General features: G+C 47.9%; 1 protein-coding gene and 1 non-coding gene across 2 annotated transcripts in view; one reads left to right on the top strand and one right to left on the bottom strand.

Moving 5' to 3' along the window:
* The window catches only part of Eef2k (eukaryotic elongation factor 2 kinase), a 60,612-nt gene extending 56,604 nt beyond the window's left edge, over positions 1-4,008 (bottom strand). Inside the window, exon 1 of the mRNA XM_047533288.1 lies at positions 3,670-4,008. The gene's annotated coding sequence lies outside the window, so the exon portion shown is untranslated. The remainder of the gene's footprint in view (positions 1-3,669) is intronic.
* A 9,292-nt stretch (positions 4,009-13,300) lies between these two features.
* Trnal-uag (transfer RNA leucine (anticodon UAG)) lies at positions 13,301-13,382 on the top strand. Its single transcript has one exon. It is a non-coding gene; the product is annotated as a tRNA-Leu (tRNA).
* Positions 13,383-16,597: the final 3,215 nt, after the last annotated feature.

Consider the following 16,597-nt stretch of genomic DNA (forward strand, 5'->3'; position numbering starts at 1 on the left):
GCAAGGTCAGCTTCAGTAGCTTCACTACAGTGTCCCTGGGTTCAGTCCCCAATACTGCAGGAAAAAAAAGTCTCCATGCAAACCATAAAAAGGGGAAATTAGCTCACTGACATAAGTAAACAGCAACCTACTATGGAAACCGAGGAGATAAGTCAATATTCACTCTGCTTAAAGGCTCATAAAAATATCTCTGCAGTACACTGTGCTATAAAACTGTCATTGTGCAAGGGCTATTTTGTTTTTGAAATTTGAAATGTACATTTTAGAGCATGAAGCACAAAAGATTGTAATTATAGCTTCATTTAACAAAATGCAAGAGGAGTTTTGAATGTTAACATTGAATCATTTGCTAGACACCCTCCTTGTGTCCCCAGGACACGGTGTTCTCTTGGCAGGTCAGACCAGGAATACAGTGTAGCTGGCTTCTGCTGAACTCCGTGTTTACACAGCCCTCAAAGTGGCCAGACCATGTGAGCAGGTCAAACAAAAGGAGCCGTGTCTCAGTGTCTCACGTCTCTCCAGCTCCCAGGCCGGAGCAGGATGCTTGGCACACCCCAACAGTGCCGTCGCATGAATGAATTACTGCAGAAAAGCTGTCAATCTCCTCTGACGAAATGGGCACCAAAGGCACGAGACACCAAGGTTAAAATTACCAGTTTGCCCAGTGGCAGGGCTGAGACCCTGGGTGGGTCAGTATAGATCACAGAGGATCTGGAGCACCAAGAACAGAATCTGGCCCAACCACACCTTTGGATGAACGGATTGAGTTCAAGTCCTGGCTCAGCCATTTACTAGCTGAGCAATGTTGGGTAAATTACTTGACCTCTCTGAACCTCAGCTTCCTCATCTGTAAAACGCATTCACGCAACAGAGTGGAGCACAGCAAACTGGGCAGAAAAGAGATGAGAGGGTAACAAGACAAAGCCACCTTGGGCTGGGGACAGTAGCTCAGTTGGTAGAGTGCTTGTCTTGCATGCACAAAGGCCTTGGGTTCAATCCCCAGCACCCACCCCCAAAAAAAGCACCTTGGCTCAGTCAGAGTCAGACCTCCACCTGCCTGTGCTTCCCTGCCCAGTCAGCGACTGCATGTCCCAGTGTCACCTACAGTTTGGTGGGACCATGTGACCACCTGGGGACCAATGGAAAGTGGACAGAAGTAACCTGCACTTGCAGGCCCTGACCCAGCTCCCTTCAGCAGAAGGGAACAGACTCATGGCATTTCCATATCACTTGCTATGGAACTCCTCTCGGCTCCCTAGGGGACATGAGTTTCCCCCTCCCTAGTCTTTGAACACACCGTGCCCTCTGTCTTCCCACCCATCCCCTGGCCAGCTGTCTGCTATCAGCTCTCAGCTTAGATCTCACCTCTTCCAGGAAGACTGCCCTGGAATCCCAGGGAGCAGACACCCCTAGTTTCATTCTACAGATGGGTAAACTGAGGAATGGAGAGACTTGCTCAAAATCACACAGAAAGTGTGAACTGGGGCTTGAAGCTGGCGCTGGCTGAATCCAGAGCTTTCAATGCTGCCTTCACTTTCTGAACCAGCAGTAGCCATAGCAGCCTCCTCACCAGGGAACCTGTTAGAAATGCAAACACTTGAGCCTCACTCCAGGGGACTAAATTAAACTCTGCTATGGGCCCAGAACTCTGCCTTGAACCAAGCCTTCCAGGGGATGCGACGGCCCTGCAGTCTGAGCATGCTGGCCTTCCTGCAGTTCAGCATCTGCTTTTCAGTCACTTCCGTGCCTTGCTGGTCCGGGTTAGGTCTAGAAGGGCTGAGAGCTGGCGAGGGGAACAGTTCACCTCGGCTTTCCAGCCCTCTGAACTGCCTCTCTGGGGATTCCACAGCCCTGGGGCTTTGAAGGCCAGGGGATCGTCATCTTTTGGTTTATTACAGTGTGTTAGTGACTCACTCCTTTGTTTGTTGGAAGCATTCTTGTGCCCATGAGCCCTGGCTGCAAGAGTCTGACCCAGCACTTTAAAGCCCAAACCAACATCATCCCGTGTGCGCACAGCGTCTGCTCTCTAATGCTTCTTCCAGGAGCATTCTCGGTTCACCGGCGGAACTGTCTACAGCTTCTTCATCAGAAAAACCAACCTCCATGACTGTTCTTCATTAGTCCAGTCTGCGGCTACTTCCTTGTTTAAAGTCCTGATCATGAATTTTTTTGTTGTTGTTTGGGGTTTAAAAATTGGACCAGAAATGGCAAATCCTAGAGGATGAACTTGAGCAAGCCCAAGTTTCTGTTGTGCACCCCTGCTCTCGAGGACCCACATAACCAGAGGTCGCCTCCACTGAAAACTGGACAAGACTTCTTTGGGGAATCTGTTTCCCAGGCGGGATAAACAACCTGAAGGCACTCTTCCCCAGTGGGACAGTTTGGCTGGTGCACCCAGAAGGAAAGGCACAGCCAACAAGCCACCTCCACAGATTTCCCAAAGAGCTTACTGGAGCCCCATGGCCCACTCTACTCAGCAGACAGCCAAGGACCAGGGGAGGGGGAGGGGAGGTTTTGGCTGAGTGGTCTTCTAGGCCCCAGAGCCATCTTCACCAGGCCAGCAAAGACTAGAAGAGTGTGGGGCTGGCGTTGTGGCTCAGTGGCAGAGTCTTGCCTAGCACGTGTGAGGCACTGGGTTCCATCCTCAGCACCATATAAAAAAATAAAGTTTATTTTTACAGACTGCATTTTGATTCATTGTTCACAAAAATTTTTTTTTTAAAAAATAAAGTTAAAAAAAAAGTTTAAAAACAAAGTGGAAAGAGTGGTCCAGGCTTAAGGGAGGCTTAAGCGGTCCCCGCGTGGCTCAGACATCACCTCCTCCAGGAAGCCTTCCCAGTAACCGCCACTCATACTACCCTACACTCACAGTGGGCATTATCCGCTCTCGCCAACTTCCTCCCCAGTCCCCACTTTGTCCATCTCGCTTATTGGAGTATGCCATTTTCGTGACCGGCTCCCACTTAGGGAGACTCTGAAGTCCAGGGACAACTCTGAGCCTCCGTTTCCTCTTCTGTAAAATCTGCTTTCCTGTCTGAGGAAGGGCAGGCAGCGCTCACGACGGAGGACCCAGAACTCAGGCTCCTACAGAGCGTCTCTGGGGCAGCTCTTTCCCCACACCGAGCGGCCCATCTGTCGCGCTTGGTGCACAGCCGGGTTGGTCCCCCATGGTCCCCCCAGGGGCTTACCCGGGAGCCCCCGCCCCGCGCCACTAGGCGCACGTTAAGGCTCGGCCGCCGGGCGCACGTGTCTCCGGCGCCTGCCAAGGCCCCGACTCCCGCCGCCAACAGTGCTGCAAGGGCGTGCACAGTCCCCGAGGTTCCGGGAATTGGCCGACGCAGGCCTCTCTTCGGGACGGGGTAGGGGATGCGGCTTCGGCCCGCAGGGCACAGGCAGGCGGCGTTGCGCCCACCCTCTGCGGCCCGAAGGCCGCCCTGCGCTTGCTTGCCCACTGCCTTCCCCATCCAGATCGCCGTTAATCTGCACGACTCCCCATTTCACAGACGCGAACACCGAGCCCCTGGGAGTCGAGCAGCCAGAGGAGACGCGCACCCTCTCCTGGCGCACCGCCTGGGGCCACGCCGGGGCCGCCGGCTGCACCCGGGCGCGCGGGCCTGCAGAGCCCGGTCCGGGTCCCCACCCAGCCCGCCGGCCGTAGCTGGCACCTACCTCCTCGGGGCGGGCAGGCCAGGCCGCCGCTGCCCACGGCCGCAAAGATCCAGAAGAGCTGGCAGAGGCTCGAAGCCCGGCGCTCCAGGGTGCAGGCGAGCGGCCCCCGAGAGTGCGGGGCAGCGGCTAGCGGGGCGCGCGGGCCGGCGCTCCAGGAAGACGGCGGGGCGCGTGGACAGACGCTGGGGCGCCCGGCTGCGTGCCCGGGACACGAGCACCCGCGACAGAGTGGGGCTGGGGCAGCTGCAGCGCGGGGGCGTGGGCGTCGGATCTGGGCAGGAGCCGAGCCCGGGAGGTGCCGATCCGGGGCCGGGGCAGAGTCTGGTCTAAAGCAGGAGCGAGTGGGCAGGGGCGGGACTGCGGCGCTCACGTGGCCGCCCCCCGGTGGCCGCCACCGAGCCTGCAGCCGCCTCACTGGTCTGCGGGCCCAGCGCTGGCGCGCAGCCCCCGGGCTCGGTGACTGGCGATGAGTGTCTGCTCCCCCGCCTGTTGAATACTATGCATAGTGTCGGGATCTAACGCCTTTTGCTCCTTTGTGGAAATCTCTATAAATAACTTCACAACACTTTGATCAGAAATGCTTTCCCCCCTCATTTCTGCTTTGAAAAATTCAGGCACGTACACCAATTGCATTTCTTGGTGTAATTATTTAATCAATGTCTCCTCCAGGCGTTCCTTACTTGTCTTGTTTACATTGCTGTATTCCTAAACCGAACCCAGGGCCTGGCACATAGTAGGTGCTTAATAGAAACCTGTGGAATGAGTGCATGAATGGATAAACATGGCAAGGTATAAAGAAGAAAATTGACAACTACTGTGAACATTTTGATATTCATGTCCTTCCAGGTAGTTTTCTAATGAAACATTTTAGAAATTCCACTAATTTTAGAAATAAAAAAAAAATAACCTGTTGCACCTCTTGAGCGATTTATTTCATTCCACTTCACACCGACTCTATAAGGTTGAGAGATATTATTAGCCCTATTTTACTGATCATAAAACTGAGGCTTATAGACTCAGTGACACAATCAGGAAAGACAGCTAGAGCTGATCCACACTTACCTGATTTCCAAGCTCAGACTCTGAAGAAAGTAAGCACCTTCCCCTTCACTTATAATCCCACTTCTAAAGTGGATCCTCTTGCCAAAGGACTTTTATATAGCAGGGCTCTGTGGTTTGGGGTCTACTGTGTAATAATAGGGAAGGGGAAGTTAAATGACCTGCCAGGGGACAGGGAGGGAGGAGGCAGGGGAGAACTTTAGGACATTGGGACTCAGAAAATGATACCCCTAAGTAAAAGCCTCAGAAGCAAAGTTTCTCTCTGCCTTCTGCCCCCCTGTCTCTCACCCTCATCCTCCCCTAGGCAAACCGGAAACTAGGAACTAGAATTCCTCTTCCCCAAGACAGCTCATAGAAACCAGAAACCCTTTTCCCCAAAGTCAGCCATAACTTTTTCAAGTATTACTCCAATTTTCTCCTCCTTCTGTGAATAAAAAATGGCCTTAAAGAAATTCTTTGAACTACATTGTTTGATAATAGGTCATAAGACCCCACCCTCGCCCATTCCAGAAGGGGAATCTACCCCATAACCAGTAGGAAGAAATGCTACAACTGCCAGATGCGGTGGCACACACCTGTAAGCAGCTCAGGAGGATCCCAAGTTCAAAGCCAGCCTCAGCAAAAGCCAGGCACTGAGCAACTTGGTGAGACCCTATCTCTAAATAAATACAAAATAGGTCTGGGGACATGGCTCAGTGGTTGAGTGCCCCTGAGTTCAATAAACCTGTGATCATATAAATGCTAAGTGAATCCATTACTGCTTTATTTTATCAGGATCAAAAATCAAACCTTCAGAGGGAAAATGTGAACTTCCCTGCTCAGGTACCAGACAGAGGGACAGGAGGGTTTCCAGCAGGGAAGTATCTAGTGAAGGCCACTCTTGTAGTTTACCAAGGGATGTGCAAGGTAAACCTGCTCCTTGTGCCCCAAAAAGTCCTTCAGTGGGAGTTTCTCTGTCCTGGAAGGCGGTGGGTGAAGGAGACGCCCCCATGGAGCTGGGGGTCATACTGAGTCCCAGGCAAACACAGAGACCACAGGAAGATCAAAGAGGCAGCTGACACTGGGGTGTGCATGTGGGTAGATCGAAGTTTGTCCCCCAAAGGGGACTTCTATCTGCGGACTCTTCTGCACATTGTTCTTTTCTTTCCTCTCATTCACTAGACTGTGACTGTGCTTCTGTGGTCGGGACCATCTGTCATTTGGAACGCCTGCTTTGATATGCCTTTTGGGGGACTACAGAGCTGATATTTATAGGACCCTAACTTTTTGTCCGGGCACTGTGGCAACTGCTTTCCAGGCTGCTGAGGTTTGGATATGGTTTAAGTGGTTCCCTCAAGACGTCCAGTGTTGACGTTTGATCCCCACTGCAAGGTATTATGAGGGCGGAAATTTAATCCAACTATCTTTAGAGGTAGGGCCTCTGGAGGTGATTAGGATTAGATAATGATTAATGCTGGCTTTATAAGAAGAAAGAGACCAAAAGACACACACACACACACACACACACTCCCTAGCTCTTGCCATGTGATACCCTGCACCTCCTCGGGACCCTGCCAGCAAGAAGGACATCACCAGCAGCAGGCCCTCAACCTTGCACTTCCAGAACTGTGAGCCAAAATAAACCTTTCTTTATAACTCCAGTCTGTGAAATTGTGTTACCAGTGAAAGAAAATGGTCTAACCAAAGGTATTAGCCCTTTCAGTCATCATCACAACCTTCTGATGGTTTGTACCAAGAAAGACTGGGGCAATTTAAATATTTTCCCAAGCTTGCACAGCTTGTTAAGTGGCAGAGTCAGGACTGGACCCAGATCGGGGTATATACAGGCCCCCTGAGTGTCCTGTCCCTAAGTCTTGACTCTTCCGTGTTTGAGGCCTATAAAAATTCAGATTCTCTTGGGAAACTTGAGGGTTTCAGGTTTACCAGCTCCAATGGCCTCTGCTGGGAGGTAGGTTCAAGTTTACAGGCTGAGGAGTGGGTAATGTACAGTAGCATCTCCTAAGGTGGTGGGAGATCAAAAGGGGAAATGGATCCTAGAGTCCACCATTGAGTATTTTACCTTTTGGCATCAGTGTTACAAATTTTGGAAAATACAAGATCTAGAAGATAGAAGACAAAATTTTGGTTTGAAATGTTGGTTCTTTTGGTTATCTTAAGAAAACTCCTTTGGATTTTTACAAAAGACAAAACTGCACCTGAAATTATGAGGAATTCCTGGGAAATTCAGGAAGGAAGGGGGAGACTAAAGAGATTGAACTACTTTTCCCAAGCCTCAGATAAACAAAACAAATGAGAAATACTTCATTACTTAGAGATCCGTGGCATTGGACAAGTTATTTAACTTCTCTGTGATTTTTATCTGCCCAGCAGAAGTCTTTCTTGACATGAGCATCTTGATTTGTCTTTAGTGAACTACTTCACCCTATTCTTTGATTTTTTTTTTAATTATTTTTAGTTGTAGACAGACACAATACCTTTATTTTATTTATTTTTATGTGGTGCTGAGGATTGAACCCAGTGCCTTACCGGTGCCAGGCAAGCACTCTACCACTTAGCTACAAACCGGCCCTTACCCTGTTCTTTTTTTTGGGTGGTGGGTACCAGGGATGAACTCAGGGGAACTTAACCACTGAGCCACATCCCCAGCCCATTTTTGTATTTTATTAGAGAGACTCTCACGGAGTTGCTTAGGGCCATGCTAAATTGCTGAGGCTGACTTTGAACTGCCATCCTCCTGCCTCCAGAGTCACTGGAATTATAGGCGTGAGCCACCAAGACCACCACTCTGTTCTTAATTCATGAAAATATCCCCTCCCACTCCCTTAGTTGCAAGAGTGGACTGTCTAGACCTGGCAATTAGCATATTCCATCCCTTTAATCCCATTGATTGGTTCAGGGATTAACATGTGACCCAAGTTAGGCCAATGAGAAACTTATCTGGATCTTTTAGAGTAACGCAAAGAAGAGGCTCTTTTTTTTCCAGGTGTTTGCTGAGCTGGGAGGATGTAAGCATAGTTCTAGGCATTTGTTCTTATGACAGACAGTTATTAAGCTCCTGCTGTGTGCCAAATTTCATGTGAAGAGGTGGGGGAAAGGGAGTTTTCTGGCGGGGTGAGGAAAAGAAAACAAATATTAACCAAATAGTCATTATTCCATACCATTCTAAACTGTGAGGCATGCTGTGAGTGAAAACCTTCAGAGGTGATGAGAGATTACAAAGGTGACCCAAGGGGTCAGGAAGGCCTCTCTGAGGAAACGACCCTGAAGGAGGAATGGGCAGCACTTCCACAAACTTTGGGAAGACAGTGTCTTCAGTAGCCTCAGCTAAGCCTGCGGATCAGATAACACTTCATTTTTGCTGGGTCCTTAATCGCCTCCTTCATGGTCAGACAATGCTGTTCAGACTTCTTTTCTGTTGTTTTAAGAGTTTGGGGTAACAAAAAGGGATTATAGGGAAAAAATAAACTTTACCTCAATGTTATTATATCCGAGGAATAATAAACCTTTCATGCTCCAGTTCCAAGCCAAGTGCCCTGTTCTAAAGCCTGCTGCTCTACCCTCATGGACAAAGCTCTTCACTTCAAGTTCTGAGGAGGGAAAAAAATCCCTCACCTCATCCACAAAGATTTGGGTTTTTTTTTTCTCCCCCATATCCCTCTACCAGGGCATTCCACAGGACTCAACCCACAAGATGAAAATGACACCATGAAGAAAGTGAAAAGACAACCCAGAGAAGGGGTGAAAATATTTGCACATTATATATCTGATAAGGGAAGTTAAAATATATAAAGAACTCTTATGATTCAATATTAAAAAGATAACAAATTCACCAGAAATGATGGTGCACGCCTGTAATCCCAGCAACTGGGGAGACTAAGGCAGGAGGATCACAAGTTCAAAGCCAGCCTCAGCAGATTAGCAAGGGCCTAAGCAACTCAGCGAGACCCTGTCTCTAAATAAAATAAGAAAAAGGGCTGGAGACATGGCTCAGTGGTTAAGCGCCCCTGGGTTCAATACCTGGTACCAAAAAACAAACTCACTCAAATTTAAAAATGTATGAAGGATTTGAATAGACATTTCTCCAAAGAAAATATACAAATAGCTACAAAGCCCGTGAAAAAGATGTTCTTCACCAGTAGCCGTTAGGAAAATCCACTAGGATGGCTATAATAGAAAAAAATCAGCTAATCACAAATGTTGGCAAGGACGTGGGGCAATTGGAACCCTGACATTTTGCTGATGTGAGTGAAAAAGCAAAAACAGTTTGGTAGTTCCTCAAAAAAATGAAACATGGAATTATGATACAACCCAGCAATTCCATTCCTGGGTATATACACCAAGAGAAATGAAAATATATGCCCACATAAAAGCACATACACAAATGTTCATAACAGCATTATTCATAAAAGCCAAGAAGTGAAAACAATTCAAATTGTGGCAACTTATGGATGGATAATCAAAATGTGCTCTATCCAGACAATAGTAAGTTATTTGAAAATAAAAAGGAATGAAGTACTGATTTATGCTCCAGCACAGATGGACCTTGAAAACAATACACAAAGCGAAAGACGCTAGGCACAAACGACATGTATCTGATGATTTCACTTACACAAAATGCCCCACACGGAAAAATCCACACAGACAGAAAGGAGATTCATGGTTGCCAGGGGCTTGGAAGAGATTTGGAGGAACAGAGTTATTACATGTAAGTAGCAGGGTTTCTTTTTGCGGGGTGATAAAAATGTTCCAAATTGCTTGAGGTTGATGGCTGGGAATATACCAGAAGCCACCAAATGATACATTTCAGATGGGCAAAAGCATGACATGTGAATCGTATTGCAATAAAGCTGCTACCCAAACAGAAAACCCCAAACCCCCACAACCCAGTTTGCTCTGGCCAGTTTGCTACATTGTGACAGCAGAAGAGAGAGGGCAAAAGACAAGAAAATGTTCCAGCTCCTCTGTGCCCTAGCCCTGCACAGTCAAAGGCTCTTCCCTCCCACAGGCTCAGAGAGGATTCCCTCTCCATGGGGGATTTGAGAGTTTTTGCTTGTTTGTTTTGAATTCAAGGGACTGAACTCAAGAGTGCTCCACCACTGAGCCACATCCCCAGTCCTTTTTATTTTGACACAGGGTCTCACTAAGTTGCTGAGGCTGGCTTTGAACTTGCAACCCTCCTGCTTTAGGCTCCTGAGTTCCTGGGATTACAGATGGAGGCCACTGGGCCTGGCAGGAGGTATGTTTTTAGGCAGTAGCAGACAGTTCTCCCTGGCTGGGAAGGTCCTGGGCCTGTTGGGCACAGAGCCATTCAGGTGGCCCACCTGTAGCTACTGAAAGACTTGCATAATCCACAAAGTGACCCCTTTCTGTCTTTCAGCCAATGCATCCCTTCCCCTGCCTGTGGGAGGCAAACTCCAGGATGAGGGCACGGTGCAGTGCGTGCGCTTTCTAGTTTCATTGGCCTCTGTAAATTACATAGGAAATGATCTGGAATGACGAACCCCAAAACTTTTTACAGGGGCTGCTTCTAAGCTGTGGAGTTTACTGGGCCACAGCGAAGGAGAGAATTTCCCTTTAATTTTACACTTCTGATTTCACATTTTAAAAAAATTTAAAAGGAGCACAGATGCATGTCATTACAGTTCACATTTAAAAAGACAAAAAACAACTTTGTCTTCCAAAGCGTGGGCAGAGTTTCACGGAATGGAGAAATGAAAGGTGATTTTTTTTTCCTTCTTATTTGTGCTTTTGTTTCTTTGTTCAAGCACCAAAGAACCCGGATTCCTTTTGCAAAATTCATTTTTAAATGTTATGTAAACACACACACACACACACACACACACACACAGAGGAGAGAAACTAAATAGACCCTGGTTGCTCTGGATTCTGTGGCTTCCTCACCCTTGCCTAACTGTGGCTGGGCTTTGCACTGTCACCCCTGAAGATATAAATCAGCAGAGAAGTCCAGTCAGCAGAACCGTGGGGGCCAAGCTGCTGGAGAAACGCTGGGCAGGGCAGATAAACTGAAGGCCTTGCCTCTGCTGGGTTTGTGGCCTGTTGGCTAGTGTCTCTGGCAGGACGGTTCTGAGTCGTTCTAGGAGCAGCGCCCCCAACCCCCAAGCATGGATTGTGTCTGGTCAGACACAATAAATGTTGACTTAAATGATCAGAGAGGGAGAGCGCTATGGAGGGCCAGGTGCTGCTGGCAAATGGTCCAACTACTGGAGGATGCTTTGAGTAATCGCCGGCAGATGACCTAAAAGAATCCTGCTCCCTTCCTGTGACCCCGAGGGGTGATCTTCCAGAAGGGCAGGCCACAGTCTGGCCATGTCCAGACAAAAGTTCTCTGAGCCCTTAGGCTGGGCAGCTCCAGCCACAGCATTTTCCTCTGACTTAGGTTCATGTGGCAATGTGGAGGTGACATACTAGCGTGGCCCAGCATCCTCCTGGGAGAGACCGGTAAATCCCTACTTGGGGCAGTGAGTTGGGGAGTGTTGTGGAGTATCACCATGTGGCCAATGTCCGTGGAAGAACTCTGCGGTGAGATACTGAGAGGCAGCAGATTACTCAGATCCCTGGAATTACCATCACCCCGACGTTACGTGCCAGAGATCCATGTATTACCTACCACATTTGATCTTTGTGTTTGATAGGATCAAAAATGCCTGACACACTGTAGATGCTCAAGAGACATTTGCAGAATGAATGGATTAATCCTCACAGCAACTCCTATTGAGGAGGCTACGGCCATCATTGCATACACATTGTGTGTAAGTTACATTATATTATATCTCATTAATGTGGTTATATTAACAGTATTGTAAGCACAAAAGGACCGGAAACAGACCTCAACAGATTCAGAGAAGCTTCCATGGGGGCCCTCTTTCCGGATGGGAAAATGACCCTCAGTTACAGAGGGGATTCTTGTTTTACAGGGTTCAATGATGTAATCATTGGAAGCCCAGGAAATGCATTTTTGACCCTCAGGGCCTCATTGTACAGGTTAAAACTTTAATTTAGGAGGGTATTTGTAAATAGGTTGAAATTCATTGTTGTCTGGGGAGATAAGATTCCAGACCCCAGGGGATGAGTACTCAAATCTTGCCCATTGGTATTTGCTGTGCTTCCATTTAGGACTAAATAGCCCTGGAAGGTCAAGGTTTAGGGCCCAGCATTCAGTATCTGCCCCTTTTCCCCAGGGCCCATTTTTCCTTGGCTAGTTTCCCCTCCCTCTTCCAGAGCCACACCTCTCTCCATTTTTCTTCGAGGGCTATGTTGCTAGAATACTATTTCCCATAACCCTTCAAGTAGGTTACAGGAATGAGCAACTCAGGTCCTTACAGAAGTAACTTTCCTAATGTTGCACACTGAGTAACAGCTCAAACCAGCCCTGGTTTCCACACTGCATTAGTTTCCTACTGCTGCTGGAACAAATTACTAGATTTAGTGTCTTAAAATGACACGGATTAATTGTCTTTTCATTCCTGAAATCAGAAGTCCTAAATTCAAGGTGTCATACACTTTGTGTTCCTTTTTTTGTGGTCCCAGGAGAGAACTGGGTTCCTTACCTTTTGTAGTTTGTTGAGACAACGTGTATTCCTCTTTTTGCCAGTACTTCATTCACACCTCAGCTTCCATCCTTACTTCCCCTTGAATCCCCGCCTCTCTAAGAACTCCTCTGATTATATTAGGACCACCTAGATAATCCAGGCTACTTTTCCCACCTGAGGATCCTTAATCACATCTGCAAAGTCCCTTTTGCCATAAAAGGCAACACATTTACGAGTTCTGGGGATTTGAATGTGCACATCTTTGGGGGGCCATTATCAGTTTCCACATCCACTTACCCTGGGTTTTGCACACACACACACACACACACACACACACACACACACATAGAGAGAGAGAGAGAGAGAGAGTCTGCACAAAGAACCTGGGTCTTGGGAGACTGGGGAATGCACCTGAGACAAGTTACTTAGCTACTTTTTCCTCCTCTGTAAAATGGGATACTAGTTATGCCTGTGGGAGCCCCCGCCTGCAAAGGATCTGTAACAGCGTGCAACGATTTTCCTTCCTGGACCCGTGATTCTCCTATCACGAGGGCAGGGGCCAGGCCATGAGGCCACTCGGGGCTGCAAAGGAGGCTTGTGATCAGAGTAGAGTCGGCAGGATGGATTCCGGGCAAACTCGGTTTACTTGCTGGACCCCCAGCGGAGTCGGGAGGAAATCGCAGCGCGGCATCGCCCCCAGGTGGCCATAGGCAGCATTACAGCCATGGAAATGCAAAAATCAAATTCGACACATGTGCAGCTCGAATGTTAATGTTTAACATTTAGGAACTATTCTTTCTTTTTTTAATGATGATTTCCTATAGTACTTATTGCGCCGGAGACGAGAGCACCGAAACTCCAAGACTGCCAAGGAAGTCCGGGTCTCTGTGCAGAGGCTACAGGACAAAAGCCAGTCTCACAATGGGCATGCGCAAACCTAAAGGGGCGGAGCTTACCAAAAAAAACGAAACGCCTTCGTCATCATACTAACATAATCTGAGTGGAAGACCACAAGAGCGGGCGGTAGCGTGGCCGAGTGGTCTAAGGCGCTGGATTTAGGCTCCAGTCATTTCGATGGCGTGGGTTCGAATCCCACCGCTGCCACAGCCAGATGGTCTCTCTTTTGTGTTCTTCAATCGCCGTTCAGTCTTTTCATGTTTCTCCTTCCTGATACTATACTTTCTAATGGAAAGAGGAAGGGAGAAGCTTTCCAACTCTAGCCTAGCACATAAACTTCTTTTTCACCTACCAATTACGTTTTACGTTCCCTTCAAATAAAGCAAAAAAAAAAAACCTCCCTTTTTCCAGGGGAATCACATCTGGGATACCTTGCAAAATTCCCAGCAGGGAGCATTAATTGAATGCTTCCAGGCCAGGGGCCACAGGGAGATGATCTCTTTACCTCCCAAGGGCAAAGGTTGAGGCGGTGGAGGGAAGATTCAGGACTAGAGTTAGAATGGGTCCCTTTCTAGCCCAGATCCTTGGGAGTACTGCACCTGATACCCATGAACTTCTGTTGGTAGAGAAGCTGACAGGTGACTGTGGAGGGGTTGGGGTAGTTGGGATCTGGCCTCCCATTGGGATGTCAATCTTAAGGTCTCAGCTTAATTGATTCACTTCTCACTTGGTCTTCAGGCTTGCTTTAGGGGTCCCTCGCTTATTCATTACACAGCTGTGAAGGTGCTGGAAACCCAGCTCATCCTGAGGCTGCAGTGAGGAACAAGGCGGACGTGTGGTCCAACGTCAGCATTTACAAATATTGTAAATGCATTAATTACAGTGTACTGCAAGGAATGTCTGCAGTGCAGGGTGCTAACCTGGCCCAGGAGAAGCAAGGAAGTGCCACTTAGCTAGTTCTGAGGTTGAGAGACTAGGCAAGCGAAGGTTGGAAAGAGATTTACAAGAACAGGAAAATCCTTGAGGCAGGCGTGAGCCTGGCAAGTCGGAGATGCCATGGAGGCAATTAAAGGCTGCTGGACAGAAGAGTGGACACAGGACAAAAGATGAGGCTGAAGGGATAGGCAAAGAGGGCCATGAATGCCAAGGTAAGGCTTTGAACTTGATCCCAAGAGGAATGGGAAACCACTGAAGGGTTTCAAGCCAGAGAGTGGCATGTTCCACTTTGGGATTTAGAAAGCTCAGCAGGGACATGGGGTCCTGTGCAAAGTTACTCCTGTTGTGTGGGAAAAGGACAGTGGTTTTTACCATGGTGGTGGCAGAATACAGGACTGAAGGGGTCGGTCAGGGAGACAGTGTGGAGGTGGATCTGACAGAACTCACCAATTAGACCGTGAAGAGGAATGTGTCAAAATGATGCCCAGGGGCTGGACCTCGGCCACTGGCTGGTGTGACTTTCCTCTCCCAGGGATGGAACGTAGGACAGGCAAAGGACAGGTTAATGGGAAAGATGATGAGTTCAGTTTGGTCCACATTGAGTTTGAGGTGCTTGTGGGACATGGGATGGAGCAGGAGGTTGGACACAGGAGTCTGGAGGTCAAGGCTAGGGGTAAGGCTCAGTGGAAGAGCTCTCGCCTAGCATGTCTGAGGCCCTGAGTTCGAGTTCAATCCCCAGTAATGACAAAGAAAAAAGTCCGGAAGTCAAGAAAGCACTCTGAGCAGAGGACACAGATTTGGGAGGCATTGGAGTCTGAGGGCGAGGGAGTGGATGAACTTGCCCAGGAAGACCAGAGAGAGAAGGAGGCCAAGACACAGTCCTGGGGAACATAATCTTAAAGGGAAAGTCCAGAGGAGGATTCAATGAAGGTTGAAAGAGAAGGACTGGCCAGAAGTAAGTGAAAAATAGAGGTGGCCTCACAGAGACCATGAAGAACGTTTCAAGGAGTGGGGAAACCAGCTGTGGGAAGAGGTTTGGCGAGATAAAGACTGAAAAATATCCACTGGGTTTATGACTTACGGATAAGGTCACTGATGACCTTGATTAGAACCTCGCTGAAATGGGTTGAAGAAAGGGAAACCTAAGTATGGAGAACGCATCACAAAATTTTAAGGAGCTGGGAACAACAGAGGGAATGGGGAGTCGAGGGAGGACATACATAATTTTTTTCAGGACTGGAAATTGAACCCAGGACCCTACATACACACAGGCTAGGCAAGAGCTCTACCACTGAACTACATCTCCAGTCCTAGGGAGGAGAGATGAGAGAGACTTGAAGACATTTTAGATGCCTTGGCATCGGATCTACAATTGATAAAAGCTTCAGTACCAACAGAGAAATCATTTCAGTTTGCCTGCATGCACCATTCTGATTGGCTACGCTGTTTTTTCATTCATGATGTTTCCTTTAGTGCCTTCAAAAAACCTAGATCTTCCTTTCTCTAAGAACCTCATGGAGGCTGGCTGTCTGGGGGAAGTCCCTAAATACTCACAGGGATTCAATCTGTCTGTTGGGTGGAGTTGTCACCTCCCTCTCCACTGGGTAAGGAGAAAAAGGAAGCTTTCTTGATGTAGGGACCTATGCTGCCCTCATGCTCAGGGTTTAGACATTTTATTTTCAGACCCTCAGAGAAGTAATGACTTGGAGAAATGGAAAAAGCAAAGAAATTGATCTTTTTCAATTTCAAAGGGTGAGGTTGGGCAGTAGACAGAAGATCTAGAAGATAATGTGAACAGTGTGAGTCTGTTTTTTTCTACACTGAGAATGGACTAGTCAGGATTGGTGGAGTGCAAGTTCAGAAAAGAAGGTAAGTTTAGAGGCGAATATGCAAAAAGAAGAAAGAGAGCCCAAGACTGCCAGCCTCACACAGCTTGAGATTTGTTGACTTGAGAGAAAGAGGTAGATCCCAGACCTGGCATGGCCCAGGTGCAGAACAGAAGTAACCAAGTGTTGTGTTTTGGCCAATGGGTTTGGGAAGCGCCTCCAACTTATCCCAGCTGCAGAGAATTAACCCCCACCCTGTTCTGATCTTTGACATTAAGAACAGTCCCAGATTCCTCATCTATAAAGCATCAATAATAAACTCTATTATAAGGGTGGCCCTAACAATTAAATAAGATCATATAGATGAACGTCCTGGCTGTCAAACATGAAACAGACAAAAAGGATTATTACTGATATTTAAAACATTATATACACACAGGCAATGCCACCTAGAAGACAGAAGCATGCCATTTTAAGCTCCATCACACAGACTTCCTTGTTCATCAGAGTCACATCCTGCAATGACGGGTGACCTCCATGATTGGTTAGCACATTCCTTCCCTTCCACCCCAGGCTTGTGATGGTTTTCTCTTCTGCCAGGATCCATGGTGTTTGCTTGGTCAATTCCACGTATGCACATTATATATATTATATACATAT

Source organism: Sciurus carolinensis, chromosome 18, assembly GCF_902686445.1.
Source record: "Sciurus carolinensis chromosome 18, mSciCar1.2, whole genome shotgun sequence".
Classification (NCBI taxonomy): domain Eukaryota; kingdom Metazoa; phylum Chordata; class Mammalia; order Rodentia; family Sciuridae; genus Sciurus; species Sciurus carolinensis.